Here is a 19,181-nt window from a genome sequence, read left to right on the forward strand (position 1 = left end):
CCCAGTGACTTTGGCACAGAGAGCCCCAGGCTCCAGCAGTCTCTGGCCAGGAGAAGAGCTCTGCACAGAGGCAGGGAGGGCTCCAAAGGGCACGCAGCTACCAGAGTTCCTTTCCAGATGAACGGGCTAGTGTGGAAGCTAGGAGGACACAGGAGGGAGGATGCAGGGTTGCGTGGCTCCCGCAGTTCCTGGTCAGGGAATGTGGAGGCCCGGTGGGTGCAGGTCACTGGTTGGGGGTCACTGCACAGCTCTTATGGAGATCTGGGCAGCACCAAGCCCAGGAGTTTGAGGTTGCTATGAGCTGTGACATCACGGCACTCTACCTAGGGCAACAGCCCAAGGCTCCAGTGTGCCAAAACCGTCTCACTCTGCCTCTAAAGATTAAGGCTGTAAGGCAGCTCAGTCCCTGCCTTTAGGCTGCTCAGTCAGTAGGTTACTTTGACCCGCCCAATCCTTGCTCTGAGACCCTGAGGGCGGAGCTTGCCGGGGCAGTTCTTTCACAATGGCTTCCTGCGCCAGCTCAGTGGCTCAGTCTGGGGCCCCAGACAATGCCCAAAGTTCTCCACACTCCTGCTCAAGCTCTCCCCAAGGCAGTTCAACTGAGTGCCAAGTCCAAGAACACCGAAACAGTTCACAGGTAAGGCCTTTCTGGTTTGCAGTCTCACTGCTGCTTGTACTTACGGTTGCCGACGTGATTAGGTTGATGGAACACACGCAACCACTTGCCAGTTTTCCACTGTTTTTGTCCTCCTCTTGGGGTCCAGAAGTCCCTTGCTGGTTCCCTGCATCTTCAAAGGGATGATTATAGGCAGATCCCACTGGCCAGAGATGCCTGGAGTTTTGTCTCCCCAGACTCGCTGTTCCCAGTTGCAGGGAAGCTGTTACTCAGCCGCCATCTTTAATCTCTCCCCTCTGTATTTCTTTTCACCAATAGTCAATTTGTCTGTCTGTCGTCCCTTTCTTTCTCACCCTTCTTAGCCACACATCCAATCATCCATGCATTATCTAACTTTCATGGTAATTATTTTTATCACTATTTCTTCCATGGCTGAAATTGTTGTACATAGAGGAAGGTTAGAGCAGGCTGGTATCACTCTATGGTTTTGCCAAGGGCATTCCCAGAGCCCAAGGCAGAATTTGTCCATTTCTCCGCAAGGCTTTATGCCAGACACTGTTAGATCTGGGATACTCATGAATTAGTTTGAGCTTCAGCTGATGAATAATCCATTTGTCCCTTTGGGCAATTAAACATTTCAATTATTATCTTTATTTTATTTAAATCCTTGAGATTAGGCTTCCCTTTATTTCTCTTAGTTCCCTGTTATAGTCATGAATGCCAAAAAGGTAATAGATCATCTTTGTCTCAGGATTGCTAAAATGTGTGTATAACTAAACTCTCCTGAACATAGGGTTTTCCTCTTTGCTTTCCTTTCTTTTTTCTAAATTAATTTATTCTGCTAACTTTTATTGACCACCTATTATTTTATAGATTAAACTAGATGATAGAAAATACAAAGATCAATATAATATATCCCTGTCCTTAAGGAACTTTTATGCCTCCTTGAAAAGATGATCATAACATGATATGGTAAATACTGCGACAGAGGTAAGCACAGGGTACCATGAGAGGACAGGAGAGGGGTGTCAAGTTCAAATTTCCTAGAAAAGATCTTACTTGAGATAGGAGCACCTTAGCAGACAAACAGGGTGAAAGATATGCAAGTAATTTTTTTGAAGACAACCTTTACAAAACTCGTAGAATAAAAGAATGAGGATACCTTGAGGGGATGAAGTATGGAGCTTGCTCTGACTAGACTGTAGAAGGATAAAATAGGAAGAACAAGTGTCAAAAAATTTGGGAGGTAGGAAGGTGACAGATCATGGAGGGTCTTGCATGTCACGTCCCTAATGTCCCAAGACTTTATATAGAAGTGTGTGGAGAAGTAAGGGGAGCTTTTGGTCAATAATAGGTGATAGAACCAGGTTATATTTTATGAAGTTCACTCTGGATGCAGTGTGGAGAAAGGATTATGTTGGAACAAGAATGGAGAGAGAATAACTGGGAGACTTTTTATTCTGATGAGAAATAACAGTGAACCAGGAGTACCAGGAGGTACTGCTGCAGGAGGAGGGAGGGAGAGAAATGACACAAGAAATATGTGAGCATGGAACTGGCAGACCTTGGTTGCAGAGGGGAGAAGAGAGGGAGAAGCGGAAGATGACCCTTGGGTGTCTATGGAAAATGGCTATGAGAACATCTGGGATATTCACTGGAATAAGCAACATCAAAGAAAAAGCATATTTGGACTAAAGGTGATGAACTCAGTTTTGCATATATTGAATTTGAACCATTTGTGAAATGTCACTGAAATTATCTGTAGCTTAATTAGATGTATGGGTTGGTAGCTCCATAGAGATATTGGCAGCTCCATAGTGATATAGGGGGCTTCAGCTGATAGGGGACAGTACTAAATAATGGTGGAGACCTGGGGTGGAGGGAGGTCACTCCTATGGTACAAAACTGCACTTGCAGCTAATAACTGGGTGCTTTCCATCTCTATATGCCATGATTTTCTATTTCTAAAGAGTCATAAAAACATGACCTTTAGCATTGTCCTTTTGGTCATTATTTCAGATATGGAGAAAAAAGTTTAGCAATTAATTGAACTTTTTCACATTTATATTTGCAACCTATGCATCTATATTTTTCTGCTAGCTAAGGTGAAGGAAGAAGGGTGTACAAGCTGCCCCCTGCGTAAAGAAGCATGGGGTTCTAAACCTCATACACGCAAGCTCTGCCTCTCGCGTGGCAGTAAGGATTCTCACCTACACACTGTGTCCTCCCTGACTTTTTAGAATGCTTTTATTTTTAACCCCGTGAAATCCCACTTTGTTACACAGAATGTCCTGTGATTTCCCAACACATTAGGTATCTTCCTGAGTTTTCTGATCTATATTTTCATATTGGCCAGAATTCCTCTGTTGACCAATCACAATCTTATACACTGATTTTTGAAAAGCAACCTATTTATGGGGGAGGTAAAGTTTTTAGAACTTTGCTTCAATTTCTCAGTACAGTGGTAGAATATGACCTTTGAATTCAGACAGACGTGGTGTTGAGCCAGCTCCGTAGCTGACTAACTCAGTGGTAACAGATAAACATTTGAACCTCTCAGACTGGGTTTTTGTGTCTAAAAATTGAGGCTGAAATAAAGTTGTAACTGGGTTATTGGAAGGATTAGATTTGGTAATACACACGAAGTACTTAGCACAGAAACTGAAGTATACAAAGTGCTCAGTGAACTTGTTTTTGTTGTTTATGCTGCTTCTGTGTACTCACCTTCTCTAGGTCAGTTCAATTTGGTTTAACCTGCACTTGATGAGAACCTTGTACTTTGCCCAGGCCCTGCACTGGCATTCTGTGTTTTAGGGGGAGGGAGTTAACGGTTAAGCAACCTTAATTAACATCCTCAAAAAATTTACCCTGAAGTTTAATGTTTAATCACTATTACGTCCCAGTTTACATTTGCCTCTGGTATCCATCTCCTTCCTCCATCCAGGGGAAATATTTTTTGAGGGCATTTCCAATCTTCTTTGAATTTTGGGAGACTTTTGGTCTGTGGTTCTGGGGCTTTCTTCTTCCATGTTGCCATCTGGAATCTTTGTTCAGGCCTTGGCCAGAAAAAAATAACAACAACAAAAACAACACACTAACATAGGAAAATAACATTTGGCAGGAACTTGGCAACAATAACCCCTCTGTTGCCAGAATCTTTGTTCACTATGTGGGTAGCTCAGATGGCACTTAATTAAATGCATTTCCCTATAAATTCTCAGCAGTGTATTTATTTTTACTGATGGCTAATAACTACCCTATCTCTAAGGCAACCAAATTTCACAGCTTGCAGGATAGGGAAATCAGCATGTATAAATAGCATGTTGCTTTTGTTAGTACTCAGCCATATTCCTCATCATTCTCAGAGTGACAAGGGACTTATTTATTATTATTTCCCTCCTACCTGATCTGCCTTTATAATAAAAATAACACCTACTGTTTTTAGTGCCAACTACGAGTCATTTACGGTGCCAGGTTCTTTGTATTCATTATCTCATTTAATCTTCACAAGTCTTTGAGGTAGGTACCAGTATTCTCATTTATAAAACAGAGATGAGATCAAAGGAAGAGTCGAAGAGGTTAAGTATTTTGTATAAGGTCAGACAGCTGGAAGGGGATGGATTGGAAGAGTAGTCTGAAAGATCCACCCGATGCCAAAGCCCAAGATCTTTTCTTTATACTACATGAACATTTTATTTATTTATTTATTTTGAGAAAGAGTCTCACTTTATCACCTTTGGTAGAGTGCCGTGGTGTCATAGCTGGGACTACAGGTGCTGGCTACTTTTTTGTTGCAGTTTGGCTGGAGCCGGGCTCGAACCCACCACCCTTGGTATATGGGGCTGGCACCCTACTCACTGAGCCACAAGCATCACTTCTACTACATGAACTTTTTTAAAGAAAGGTGCTTATCCTGTTTTCAGATATAGCCTCAATATACTTCTATTCAGTCAATACACTTCTAAAAAGTTATTTATGCTTTTAGTTAGCTCCATGCCTCACCCATAAGCATTTTTTGTCCAGTGCAGGAATATTTGTCGTATGATGCAGAGAAGGTGGCCCAGGTATTTCTTCTCTTCCTCAGCTGCTGTGTGGCACCAGGTCAATTATTTAAATTAATTTTTCTTATGGTTTTAAATTAGCCAGGAAATTTATTTATGTTGAGACATTGTTTCTTAGGCACAACACTATATATATATTTAAAGACAAAGGTAAAAGTTAGCTGAAAGTTGTGAATTGGAGTAAGAAAAAACATAAGATTCATCAGTTGATTGCTCTTAAATATAATGTATTGTTTCTTATCTATTTTGTTGCAGATCTTTAATCTGTGGGAAAGGGCATATTCATTAGCAGAAAATGTATTACACAAACAATGTGCTTTTGACATAAATTCACAACTTTAGACAAAGCTTTATTTCAATAAAATTCATTAAAGTACCTTATCTGATTTTCACTTTACAAGATATTTTTCTAGATTTAGAATTCAGCCATTATTTTCTTTCAGCATTTTAAGTCATTCCGTCATCTTCTAGGTTCCATTGTTTCTTTCGAAAAGTCAGCCATCAATTATAATTGTTGCTTATTTGAATGTGATGTATCTCCCTCCTTGTTACCTCCAGCACTCACCCTTGCCTGCTTTTAAGATTTCTTTTTGGTTTCAATTTTCAATGTTGAGCCTATGAAATTTCCAAGCATGATGTAATTCTGATGTATCTAAATGTGGTCTCTCCCCTTTAGTATTTATCTTACGTCACTCTTGCAGAGCTTCTTAAATCTGTGGATTAATGTTTTTAGCACTTTGGGAAAATTATTGGCCAGTGCCTTTTTAAATATTGCTTTTTCCCCTTTATCTGCCCCCTTTCCTTTTTCTAGGACTCCAATCACATGTACATTAGACCTCATCACTATGTCTCATGTTTATTCAATTTGTGTATTCACTTTCTTGTGGTTATCTTTTTTCCAAATTCTTTGCTTCTCCAGTTCTGATGCCTGAGTGTCTTAGATTTCAAGTTTGTCTCTGTTACCTGGCTATGATATCTTCTGAAATATCTGAGTCCCTGCCTTCTGGTTGTGTGGGCATGTTTTTTATAGCAAATACTTCAGAAGAAAAGCAAAGAAGAATGTTGGATTCATCTGTGTGGTTTTTTCTTTTTCCTTTCTTTTTCTGCTCTGGGATCTTTGCTTCTCAAGTACTGGCTGACTTTGTTATCTGTTGTCTTTCAACAACTTGTTTGTAGTTTGTCCATAATTTATATTTATTCCCAGCAGGAAGACTGGAATGATATAAATTACCCTATCAGAGCCATACATGGAAATTCTATATCAATAAGTTTGAGTTAGAGGCTCCATTTCTTTTCTTTAAGCTCATTTTACCTCCTTGGATAATGAAATATGAGGTGATAGTACTGAAAATAAAATTAGAAAAATAGAGTTATCATTTCAGAATCAATAGAACATTGCTTTGTGATGATGGGCCTTCTGGTTTCAAATATCCTATCTGTAAAGTGGGCACCTATTCATCTATATACGTGTCAGAGTTGTTCCAAATAAGGAAAATAGAAGGAGATTTTTTTCTTTCTGATAAAATAGTCTCATTATTCATCCTCATTCTTTTAAGTTAGCTCCATGTGGGAATTCAGAAAAGAATTTTTAATTAAAAGTTTTACTCTAGCAACCAGCAACAGAAATCGTTCTTACACTGTGTCATGCCTGTATTTACCATTTCTCCACACATCAAAGAAAACTGGAAAGAGAAATGAGCAGATGCTAACTCAGTGTGAAACTAGTCAGAATGCAGCATGTACTGAATTCGTAATATCCTAAAAGCCTGAGTCTTTACAGCATTGGGATTTTTTTTTTTTTACAGCAATTTCAAGATGTTTTCTAAGAGCAAAGAGAAATGCATTTCCTCACAAAGGCAACTCTTACCTACCTAGATCACCTGTGTCCATTTCAGAAAACCACAAAGAGTTATGAAAGTAGATATGTGCCTGTTAATTTGAGCACTGCTAAGCACATAAATAGGTGAGCCGTTAATGTACATATTTTGGTTATCTTAGTAAGCCAAAATTGAGTCGACATTTTTTCTGGTTTAACCTAATCTAAAAATAACCCCTTCATCTCTTATTAATAGGCTAGTTGTTATCTGATGTTTTGCTGTGGGTTCAAGCCTCCAGGATAAATCATGCTTTGATTATAGGGTGGATTGAGTTATACTGACTCATTCAGGTTGGGCTGGGCACAGAGTTGTGGTCTGCTCCAGGTTTCAGCTAGGACAGGGCTCATCAGATAGTAGGTCTTGTTTATATTATGCAGGAGAAGGTATAGAAATTCTTGTTTTGATCTGGCAAGAAGATGCAAAAGTGGTTGGAGAAGGGGAGGGAATAAGCCATCAGAAAAAAAATCTTTCTTGCTTCTAGTCCCACTAAGAGATTTTGTCCCATTTTTAATCCAAGTCATGAATTAGAAGGAAAGTAAAGATGTTCCGGGGCAGGTAAACACCTTAGGCCTTCAACTTCTCTGGTCCTCTATTTATTTTAAAATCTCTCTGGATCAGGGTCTCTACCTCCTCTCCACTTTGACAAGGTCTTGTGGACTTTTTGGTGGGAGTTTAAGAGACTTTTCAGAGAGTACTCAAGTTGCTGCCATTTTATTTTGAAATTATACATGTAAGAAAAAAAAAGTGCAGGAAGCAATCTCTACAGTGGCCCTGCACCACATCAGGGAAGTAGGATGATATATGGGATATAAAACTCTAGGGATCAAATGATTTCTGTAGATACAATGGGTTCATAAACATATAAAACAGATTGGTCTTCTTTCCACATTGTGATTTCTGCTTGCTGATGTCCTATGCACCAATGCACCCTCTGTGCTCCTCAACTGTCTGCATCCTTTTCTACATGTTATACAAAACAGTCCAACCAAATGCACGTGATAGTTCCTGCCAATATATCATCTGTATTAAGATCTCATGTTGAGCTGAGCTCTTCTCCCAGATTCCTTTCTGGACCAGATGCCAATTGTTGATCCAGTCCACTTTGGCCAGGAAAGCAAAGTCTCAGCTATAATCATGATGACCTATGTCTAGGGACACTCTCATCAAAAGGTTCTCAGGTATCACAGGTGCTCTCCAGAAAGGATCAGTTTACATCATAGTATGTCCAGTGTGGTTAGCATTGCCAATGCAGGCAATATGGAATGAAGCATATTGCAAAATGGAACAATTCTACCTATTTATCTGAATTGAGCAAATAAACTAAACAAATAATTATGTAACCGTGATTTAGGTTCCTTTCTGACAGCTTCAAGGGCTTATAATGATAATGAGGTATATGGAAATCTGTCAGGCAACTCTGGCATCTTTGTCACCATGCAAAGACATGTCCCTATGGAAGACAAGATTGAATGCTAGCCATGGCATTAAATGCTAGGATGGTCTTCTCAAACATAATTCCTGAAGGAACGCTTACTGAATTCACCTGCATGACTTGCGACTTGGAAGAACTGTCATAGGGCAAGCTAAGTGAAGCATGAGTGATGGCTGCGCATGCACACGTCCGGTGGATTCCTTTAGAGCAGGTGGCTCCACTGTGGCACTGTTAACAGTTTGGGTTGGATAATTCTTCATTTTGGCAGACTGTCTGGGATGTTGCAGGATGTTTATCAGCCTTTCTGGCCTCCGCCCACCAGATGCCTGTAGCATTCCCTCTCATCCCCAGAAGTGACAACCAAAAATGTCTCCAGTCATCACCCAGTGTCCCCTGTGGAGGGGCATCACTTTCCATTGAGAACCACTGTCTTAGAGGGAAGCAATTTGTGGACAAGAAGCAAGGATCCTGTGACTAAATTTCACATTAATGAAGTCCAACCACAGATTGTTGCGAAATTACTTCCCATTCACCAACGAATAGTCAACAAACAAGAACAACAACCAAAAACAATTATCAAAAAGCCTCCACCCAAGTAAAAAGACTTTATTACCTACCTGTGTTAAGTTTGCTGTGCCTTTCAATGTCAGGGCAATTATTTGAGTCTTGAATAAGTATTGTGAGTTTAGGTTGAATATACTTTAACATAGCTAGTGAGGTACTCTTTGGGGGGAATGCTTTCTCACCTTTTGATTCCCCATTCACTGTTTCATTGTAATGTATTTGATCTCACTTAGTCAAATCTTGTGTTACTTGAATTACTGGCAACATCATCTAAGACCCGGACTTAATATGATCTAACATGTTTGGGAGTGGAATGGCTCTTGAATCTTTGGTTAATGTGATTTGGGGAAAATGTAAATAGATTCATACTGTTTTACCGACCAGAATAGGGCAAAACTGGGGAAGAAAAATTGCTACCAGAAATTTACCAGTTTAATGAAGCTGCCTGTGACTGACTGAGTGTGCAGAAATCATCTCGCCACCTGGGATGGGAAGATTTGAGTTGGAAGCAAACCCAGGAAAAATAGAGTGTGGATTCCTGATATGGGTGGGGCAGAGGCAGGAGGGAGATGAATTTGTAGGGAACTATGAGCTCTGAAGAAAGGATAAAGGATGGAAGCGGGCAGAGTTGCCCTTGGACTGGGGAATTTGGGGGGACTATGAATGGGAGCCTGAAGACAGGTTTCCTATAGCTGAGCTCCCCTCCAAGAGAGTTAGGGAGGCAGCTTCTGTTGTCTTTAATCACATGCCTCCACTTGAAAGTAGAACAAGATTGCTCTTGTAACACTGCAACAAGACCCTACTGGACTCAAGCATCTTGAAAGTGGGGGTGCATCCTACTCATTTTTTTAATCCCTTGTGCCCAGCATGGTGCCTGCCACAGAGATTTGGGGATACTAGGGTGAAGCCCAGGGCTTTAGAAAAGTTTGCAGCAAAAGCCAGAGTATCCCCACTCACTGGGAAGATGCCCCAAGTCTTCATCTACCCAGGCACACGCCCTTTCCATGTTGCCCAGCTCTGGTGTTCTAATCTAAGCAGTAGCATGACTAAGTTTCCTTCACTTCAGAGTGTAATTTATGGATATCAGCCGGAGCCTTTAAGATTTGAGAGAAAAGATGAGGTGTGCAGATAGAAGGTTCTAGTTGGGATGCTACAGCTGCCGGATAAAACCCTGGAGGAGATATTTGAGATTTGGTCTTGCACAAGGGTCCAAGTTTTTTTATTGTCTATACTATCTACTGGGGATAATAAGAGCTCTGGCTAGGCTCTTTGAGGGTTGCTTCTGAACCTCTTGACATTTTAAGTTCTCCAGGGTGTCCTGGTTTGCCCCAAGTCTGGCATACTTGCCCAGGTGGCTTCCAGATGACCTTGAGTGATAGGTCTTTAGTGGGTCTACTTTTCTGGATAAGAGCTCCAAGAGATGACTGCTGTGGGTGGTGTTTGTTTTGTTTGATGAAGACTTGGGCCTTGTTGTTCTCTACTGTCACTGTCTGAAGGTTTTAATCAAAGGCTATTTGGAAATAGTGCCAGCTAATTAGTGTTTATGATGCAACAAGGGTGACTCTCCCTACCTTAAACCTTTCACCTGAAACACAAACATGCCACACTGGAGCTTTAATTGTCGAGGAAGATGAAAAGTATACCAGACCATCTGCTGGGCAAAGCCTCCTGTTGATATAGGCAGCAGGAACTCGCAGGCTTGTGCAATGCAGGCTTGTGGCTGCAGATTCGCTTCTCCCGAGCACGCTGCCACACTGAAAGCCAGTGAGTGATGCCACTGATCTCTAGCGAGCTCTTAAACGGGGCCTTCACATCTTGGCTGAGTTACACTATCTCTCTGTGGTTTTCATGGAAAGCACCGCCTCAGATTAGATTGCAGAGAATTCTTTCCTTGAATTGGAACTTTCCAGAGAAAGATGAACTGTGATTCAAAGGTGTGTTTTGTCTCCTATATTGTTATGTTTGCTTGTGGTTTTATAAAGGGCCCTTCTTCTGTCATTTAGCCAACAACATTTATTTGGAACCTAGTGTGTACCAGAAACTATATATATGAAGACGTGAATCCTGAAGAGATCGGGTTTGCAGTCAAAATGGGAAACAAATAGAAGATGAACACAAAATGATTTTGAAAGTGTATTGACAGGTAACACTGTAAGTACCACTTTGAGAGGTGCTTAACTCTGAGGGGTGAGGGTGAGGAGGACTCAAAGAGGGTGTTACACTAGAAACTTTAAGGGGGAAAAGAAGGGAGGCAAGCACTGAAACGTATTCCAATATCTATGGCTTAAAAGATAGGTTGTGACTTAGATCAAAATTACTAGGCTAATATTAGTATTCATTAGCTCACAACCTGAATGTGTTGGGGTAGCAGTGTCTAACTGCTTGGCTAACACTATCATTTGTCTAATCTTTAAAATGCATTTTTCCCTTGTCTTTTCCTTTTTGTTTTTAATTATGAGATTATCTAGTGTTGATGTTAACTAGTTGCCAACACAAGCCATTATCTAGGAGGGTACATAGACATCTTGTTAACTATCAGCTTTTGTGCAACGTAAGCCAATTGAAGCCTTGTAGTTGGCGTATGTAGTAATTTAGACAGAAGTTGAAGTGATTTACCTTGTACTACCAGCAAAGGAAAGGATTTGCTAAGTAAATTAACAGTTAAAGAAAATTATAGGGATTTGCTTAAAACTTTTAAAAAGAATCAATTGCTCTAAAGTCTCATTAAGCTTGACAAATATCCATTTGCTTTCAAAAGAATAAGATTTTATTTAACACATTTCCTAAAGAGACATCAATGTTAGACATAAATACAGTCATGAATCGCTTAACAACAGGGATACATTCTGAGAAAACTATCGTTAGTCAGTTTTGTCACAGTGTGAATATCAGTGTACTTATATAAGCCTACAGCCAACTCTGGGTCAGAGGGTAGCAATTACTTTTCCTATCATCTGTACTGAATACTGTAGGCAACTGTCACATCATGATAAGTATTCATGTATGTAAACATATCGAACAGAGACAAGGCACAGTTGCAATATGGTATTACGATCTTATGGGACCACCATTGCAAATGGGATCTGTCATTGACTGAATTGCTATGTGGCACATGACAGTATCAAAGTTTAGTTCCACTTGAATTTCTTGAATACATTAAAATTGAATTTCTTAAAACAGTTCTATAATACAGATGTTTTACTAAATCATATCAAATAGTGTAGGTTAGGATCATGTAACCATTTTATTGAGATATTAATAATACCAAAACAGCTCATATAAAGGTCTTGAATGTTCCTCCACTTTCAAAGGATTAGAAAGTTTTCATGGATTCCTTTGAGAATCTGATGAAAGATAAAGATAGCCTTCCCCCAAAATGCATGTATACACAAAGCTTAGCATCCTATTTTAAGGAGTTTCTGATCCCCCAGGAGCCCATTGTGATGCTTAAGATCCCCTAACTTAGAGGAATAGTGCTGGGGTTAACTTCAGGTAGACCAGTTTCTCTTCCTGTGAATTAGAAGAGGCTCAGGTAAGAAGTCATATGATGGAAAAACCCAAAATTATTTTGTAAACTTTAAAAAGAAAATAAATCTAATTAGCCATATCAAGAGAAGTTTGATATGCCAGCTTTTTTGTCATTATCTATGGACTACATGAGAGATATACATATGGGATATCTATGAAATAATATATATGTAAAAATATACAAAATAATATATTTCCAAAGAGTATTTCAGGTTTTTCCTATCATCAAAGTATGTGCCTTATCAAATATAAAAATTCCAAAATACACATAAAAGATGTATGTCTTATTAAGCAACAGCGTCACAAACTTTCTAGGCCCACCCCCCCCCATCTCAGAATGGCTCCTGTTCATACTGAGGACCTTAATTTTCATTTAGAGCTTTGACATTCATATAGGCTATTTTTTTTTTTTTACAGTGAAGTTCAAATATGTGTGGGTAGAGGCGGAAGGAAATGTCAAAGTATGATCAATTACTTGGCCGGTAGAAGCTCTTTGCTTCCGGGGAATTTCTGTTCTATGGTTGGGATCAGGCTTCACTCAGCTGTTTGATGCCTTCCCTTAGAAAGTAGAGAAGATTGGAGTGGGGTCATACATGCAGAAGAAAATAAATAAAGCAGGTGATGCATGCATTTCCCCCTCTTTCTTTAGTGTACACATGGGACTAGCAGGTGAAACCAAATGGCACCGAGGATGCTGCAGTTGGAAGGCCCTGGACAGAAGCCCCCACCCACTTAAATGTCCCCTGGTCTCTTCAGTGCACACCCGGAGTGCACCATTGCTCACTGGGGAGGATGTATAAGATTCCAAAATAGTGCCCCTTATCTTCAGGCAATGATTTGCTCCTTTCTTATACCTAAACCTCTGGCACAAGTACCAAGTGAGCAGTGAATTTTCAGGCAGAGAGAGGAGTGTGAGGGGCCTGGACAATGCACCTGCGCCTAGAAAGGACTCCGAGCTGTCTGCCATTCCCCTTAGAGCCAGAGGCTTCTGGCCCCATGAAGACCCTGTCACTGCTGATGGCGTGATCCATGTAGATTAGACCATGGATACAGACCTGTCTCTCTTACCCTGACATGTGTGATGCTGTCTGAGGCTGTAATTCTTGTCCCTGTGTGAGAATCTGTCCCTCTGGCTGATGTTTCCTTGAATCTCAGGCTCTTGATGCCTCTCACTGAACACAGGAAGATGAGGTGTTTGGAATCTTCCTTGGTTTTATTTATTATTTATTTGTTATTATACCCTGCCTACTTCAAAATAGATTGAGGTCACTCATAGTGAAAGCCACAGATGCAGTAAGAACAAGCTTCGCTAATACCGTGAGGTACTTCTCTTTACGAACAGATGGATAGACACACATCTTAGCTGGAAGGAAGCAGCTGCCCAGGATATGGGGAGATGTTTCTCTCTTTCTTTTCCCTTCTTCCTGTCTGGTCCTCACCTTCCTCTCCTTCCACTGCCTTTTCCTTTTTTCTTTTTTTAAGATTTCAGACCATATATGTTACAGTTAGGAGTTCAGAGGTGGTCTTATCTGACTTCTTCATTTGACAGATGAGGACTCCAAGGCCTGGAAGAGAAAACTGGCTGCCCTGAGGTTCCTTGGTGAGAACTCAACTCTCCTAGTAGAGCCATCCAAGACGCCAGAGAATTCTGGAGAGAGGAATTCTGGCTGATTGGCAGCAGCGCTGGCTGCCCTGGCTCCCAAACCCTGCCCCCCAACCCACATCTGAGCAGCAGAGATGCCCAGAGCCTGCAGGCCTCCACTGCTGGCCTGGCCCCAGCTTTTGCACAGGCCAGCCACTCTGTACCTGCTATCCCCACTGCTATCTTGTTGGGTGGCTTTTTCACAGGCCCCACAGTTCTTAGAGGTCTTTGGGGAGAGTGGCAGCTCTCTGTGTCCACTGCCAGGCCTCGGGTGTTACTCTTCATGTGGCCTACCCATACTCAGTTGTTTTCTCCTTGGCTCCTCCCAGGCTGGTGGCTGAAGTTTGCAGGGTACAGGTGCGTTGGGTTGGGCTCCACACCTCTCAGAACTGGTGTCTAAGTGAACCTTACCTCCCCCACCTCTGCTGGGTGCCTGATCCCAGGCTGCTGGTGCAGTGAGTTTCCCTTGACAGAGCCCTATTTTCAGCTCCTCATGCAGTTGGCCTGGATGGGAAACTTACTGCCAATCCCCAGCTGTGTGACCTGGGGCCGATTTCCTCATCTTGGTGTGTCTGCTCTCTCATCTGTCAAATGGGACAATCATGGTACTTACCTTATGGGCTTATTTTGAGGATTAAATGAGTTAACAGATCTGAAGCATTTTCAACAGTGTCTGGCAGTGGTAAACAGTCATTAAATGTTAGCTATGGTCTCTGTGTTCAAACTATTTGTAAGTCAGGGGGGTGTTGGGGGAGATTGTCTGGAAGTGGGTTCATTATAGAAAGACATTTAACCTCTCTCTGCCTCAGTTTCCTCATCTGTACAGTGGGAATAAAAATTCTGAGAGGTTATAATATGATTTTTCCACATTAAGCCCTTAAAACAGTACATGGCACATAGAATTCAATAAATGTTTGCTGTTATTTTTGCGGTTTTCATTCATTAATTATTCATTCAATTATTATTAGAATCTTGGTCTCTTGTGTGCCCGAGGCTTTCTTACTCATATGCAATCCATGGATGCAAATAGATTTATAAGGGGGAGTATGGCTTAATTTTATTCTGTGGTATCTATGACCCACATACAAATGGACATTTTATTGGAGGAGTAAACATTTAACTCCAGAAAAAAACATCCAAGCCCTAGGCTCTTGCCTAGATTCATTCTGAACAGCATATATATTTAAAAAAAAAATTATTCTGACACAATACTGTATTCATTTCTTATCGCTATTATAAGAAGTTACCACAAATTTAGTGGTTTAAAACAGCATAAATTTATTCACTAATTGATCTGGAGGACAACAGTCTGAAATTAGTTCCACTGGGCTGAAGTTAAGGGATGAGGGCAGGGCTGGTCCCTAAGGGCTCTGGGGAGAACCTGTCCCCCTGCCTCTGCCAGTGTCCAGTGCGGCATCCCTTGGCTCCTGGTTCCTTCTCACATCACTCTGACCTCACCTGCACTCTTGCTTTTCCTTCTTCTCTGACCTCCTGTCCTCCTTTTAGAAGCACCCTGGGATCGCAATCAGGACCCATCCAGATCCTCTAAGACTGCTGATGATGCTTAACTCCACCCAGCTCAGAGGCTTAGCTCCATCCCATCTGGAAGTTCCTCTTGCATGTGAGGGAACATTCACACGTTGTAGAGGTCAGAACATGGACATATTTGGTGGGAGGCATTATTCAGCCTATGCAGATACTGAGGATACACCTTGAAATTGTCTCTTCCAGATTTTTCTTCATCTTACCTTCAAATATAAATACTCCTGGAATGGGTAAAAGTTTTAGGTTTCTTGGTCAATGTAAGTAGGATATCCTTTGTTCCAGTTTGCTCAGAGAATCCCAAATTATGCTTGTTGTCCTAGTATTATGATTTCATTTATTTGACAAATAAATGTATGTATTTATGGTGTGCAGTAGGATGTTTTGATGTTATACATTGTGGAATAGCTGAATTAATCCAATTAACATATGAACAACCCCATGTATCACTTTTTTTTTTGTGGTGAGAACACTTACAATCTGCTCTTTTAACAATTTCCAAGTGTCCAATATGTTATTAGCTGTAGTTACCATGCTGCACAATAGATCTCATGAACTATTCTATAATTATTTTAAAAGTTATTATTATTGTAATTAATATTAATATATAATAATAATTAAAATTATCAAAAGCACCCCCCCTTCTCTTTCAAAAGCAGTCCCAGTTTGGGCAGTAATTATAGGTCCCTCTTCCCATGAATATTCAGAGTTGGGAGACTCAGAGGGCGTCCTTCTGAGGGGTGTTCTGGGAGAGGAGATGAAGGGCGTGCTCCCTCACCAAACCCTCACCCGGCAGCTGCGGCTTGCAGGGAAGTCCTTATTTGTAAAGTCTAGTTGCTCCCTTCCCAGCCTGGAGGTGATAAGGGAGATTGGGCCCTATTCCCCAAAGATATGACTTTGAGCAAGTTTCTGGACTATATTTGTCCCACCTTTAAATGGGGGAGGAATGATTTGTATTTGGCAGTGTTTTGGTGAAGATTGGAAAAAGTGGGAAGGAAAAGCTAACAGAGGGACTGGGACATGAGCGGGTACTCCAAAAAAAAAAAAAAAAGATTGTTAATATTATTACGATGCCATATTTTCCTTAAGTCATAAGAATTAGTAACTTATTTTTGTAATGATATTTTTATACTATCAAGGGAAACAAAATGTCATTTCAGAGTTCTGTTATTTACTAGATTGATTGAATAGTATTTTGTGCTTCAGGTGCACAAAAAAGCTCACTTTTGCGTCTCTATCCTGGGGTCTATGGGAGAGACCCTGAAGTCCACCAAGTCCTCTCTGATGTTGCAAGAGAGCCAAGGTTCAGGCACATGGTGCAGGTGCTTTTACCCGGACCCGAGAGAAAACCAAAGGAAATAACGTCTGGGTTTGGGACTGTGAGGGAAAACCTCTGCTCCCTCCGCTCTCCCCTTCAAGCTGCTGTGTAGACTCCAGCCTGCCCAGAGCCTCCGTCTTGACCTCTTTCTTCTCTCCCTCTGCACAGGAGGGTGGCCCGGCTGTGTGCAGAGCCCTGGTTGTTAGTGTTCATGTCTCCCCTTGATGGTCCATTCCCCTGATACCTGTCCAGAGAAACTTCAGTTCCACTGGTCTGTAGGTCAGGCACTTGGAGAGGCCCGTTGTGACCCATTCCAGTGCCCATTCTAATGCCAGGTTACAGTCATCATGCAGTTGTTGAGACATTGAGATTAGTGTTCTTTGGATGAACTTTTCTTGTCAGAGCAGCCCTTTATTAACTTCCAAAATAATTGCATTTCTCTGATGACTTCATCTAACACAGAGTGTAACATAACATCATGACTGTCCAGACTCTGGTTTTCAAGGGCAGAGGAGGGAAGAAAAAATCCAAGTGGCTTTCAGGATTGCACGGAGTGAGGCTCGATACATGTTAAGACAAATGTAGAATGCAGATCATGCCTCCTAACATATTTTAAGGGATGGCTGGTGCATGTTGTCTTTTGTGGTTGCTAGATCTGAGATCTGGGATTCTAAACCAGCTTCCCCTCATCTCAGAAATGTTAGGCAACAATGGACAGTGAATTAGACCGTCTGCACAGCTGGCCTCCACCAAAGCCTTGCTCCCTGCACACTCATTGCATTCCTTACAACAAGAGGAACACCAGTGTGGGATGTCTGGTCAACAGCCTAGTCCAGCTCGAAGCCCAGCCAGCTTCCGCTTCCAGCCACATGAATGAGCCGCCCTGCATATCAGTTCAGGGAGATTATAGAATCCTGTGCCTCCAGTCGCATCTGACGGCATCCACAGTACCGAGCCCAGTCACCCACAAAGGTGCAGGAGGCACAGAACTCTGAGCAGCAGCGATCACCAGAACCGACGGGGCAGGCATCTGTGTTAGCTATTTGTCTGTAAGTTTATGGAATGGACCACAGCTCTCCCACACTGGTGGTTCCTTTTCCAGACATGACACAGTCAAAAGGAGTGATGGGCCTGGCTCAGTGGTCTCAGACAACTTTAGAAACCTCCAGGCGCCTTAAACCACAGACTCGATTTCTGGAAAGGCTGACTTGGCCTCTTAGCTACATCATTCCCGTCGGCTCTCCTGATTCATTGGGCTTTTCTGAGCTCTCATAATGAAGAAGGATCTCCAGGAAGCTCCTAATTCAGAGGAAAGAGATTTGTGACCCCATAGCCAGAGATATTGAGTGGAGAATTGGCTCAAGAAGGCTGGGAGGCTTTGAAAAATGATATGCTGACAATACAATCTTTTTCTTGTTTCTTTTTTTTTTTCCAGCCTCACCTATTAGTAGACACTCTATAAATATCATTTAGGGTAATTAAGTAATAGAGATTGCAAACATCTAAACAGCGTAATGATAGCCTTTGCATGCATATTATTTACACTCAGGGTATTTGCAGTGTTTCGGGGGAGAAAACGAATTAGTCTGTAAGGTTTAAGCATTTAACAAATTACATAATATGTAGGTGGATTAGTTGACTCCATTAACGCTTAAGTGGAATACCTCAGCAGCAGCCTCCTTACATACCTCCGTACGAAAGGCGTGCATAACTTAAAAGGGAAATTGACCCAGCAGTTGCTGAAGAAAATCCCTAAGCGTAAAGTATTAGAGACGTGGCAGCTCTGAGTCAAGACAAAGAAGAGAAAAAGAACAGAAGAGTACGTAAAATTATGTTATGAACCCTCAGGAATGTTCTGGTTTGCTGGGAGAGGCCTCCTGGGGGGTGTGCTGCCTTCTACCAGCCCAGCCCCTGGCCCTGGGAGAGGGATGCCAGCAGTGGATGAGCTTGGGCAGCTCCCTTCTGTTAGGGTCTGCAGCTCCTCCTCATGTGTGGGTGGGTCCCATTTGTTACTTATTGGAACCATTTCAGATGCAAGATATGGTTCCTGGTTTCTGCTGCCCATTCTCCAAGCCCAGATTGTGGGTCCTTCTGAATGAAGCCCCCGTGGCCTCCCTCCACGCTGACCTAGGGAGTGACCTTAGGTCAGCTGACTGTCCATCGCTCTCATTCGAGGTGCTATATTGTCAGTCAGCCTAAATTTTTAGTTTGTGCTGGAAGAGTGCACTAGGAATTCAGACTTGTGGGTTCGATGGCTGGAAGATTGTATGTTCATACAGTCCGAGTGACAGAGGATGGGGAGTGGACCCGCTCCTCCACATGCAATTCCTCTGTGACTTTACTGCCCTCATTCTTTGCTATTTCTGGCTGTGGGAAGCCCAGCCCACTTTCCTCCCTTCAGCCTCCTCTTGGGTTGGTTTCCTGTGTTCACCCATCCACCGTTGGGAAAGAAAGAAACAACTTCTCAGAGCTTGGGGTTTCCTCCTGGCTCAGCCACTACTTCAATCTTAGTCTCTGAATCTTTCTGATCTCAGTTTCATTGATTGTAAAAGAAGCTTGAAGCATGGATATTATTTTTCTTTTTTCTTTTAACATGTGTTA

The 19,181-nt window shown here is 41.8% G+C and overlaps 1 long non-coding RNA gene across 3 annotated transcripts; it reads left to right on the plus strand.

Moving 5' to 3' along the window:
• The first annotated feature begins 399 nt into the window (after nucleotides 1–399).
• On the plus strand, nucleotides 400–14,643 carry LOC128594470 (uncharacterized). 3 transcript variants are annotated; one of them, XR_008382564.1, is made up of 3 exons: nucleotides 400–637; nucleotides 10,554–10,701; nucleotides 13,628–14,643. It is a non-coding gene; the product is annotated as an uncharacterized LOC128594470 (long non-coding RNA). The 3 variants fall into 3 exon arrangements; XR_008382565.1 differs by having other exon boundaries at nucleotides 10,554–10,693; XR_008382563.1 differs by lacking the exon at nucleotides 10,554–10,701.
• The last annotated feature ends 4,538 nt before the right edge of the window (nucleotides 14,644–19,181 follow it).

Source organism: Nycticebus coucang, chromosome 9 (assembly GCF_027406575.1).
Source record: "Nycticebus coucang isolate mNycCou1 chromosome 9, mNycCou1.pri, whole genome shotgun sequence".
NCBI lineage: Eukaryota > Metazoa > Chordata > Mammalia > Primates > Lorisidae > Nycticebus > Nycticebus coucang.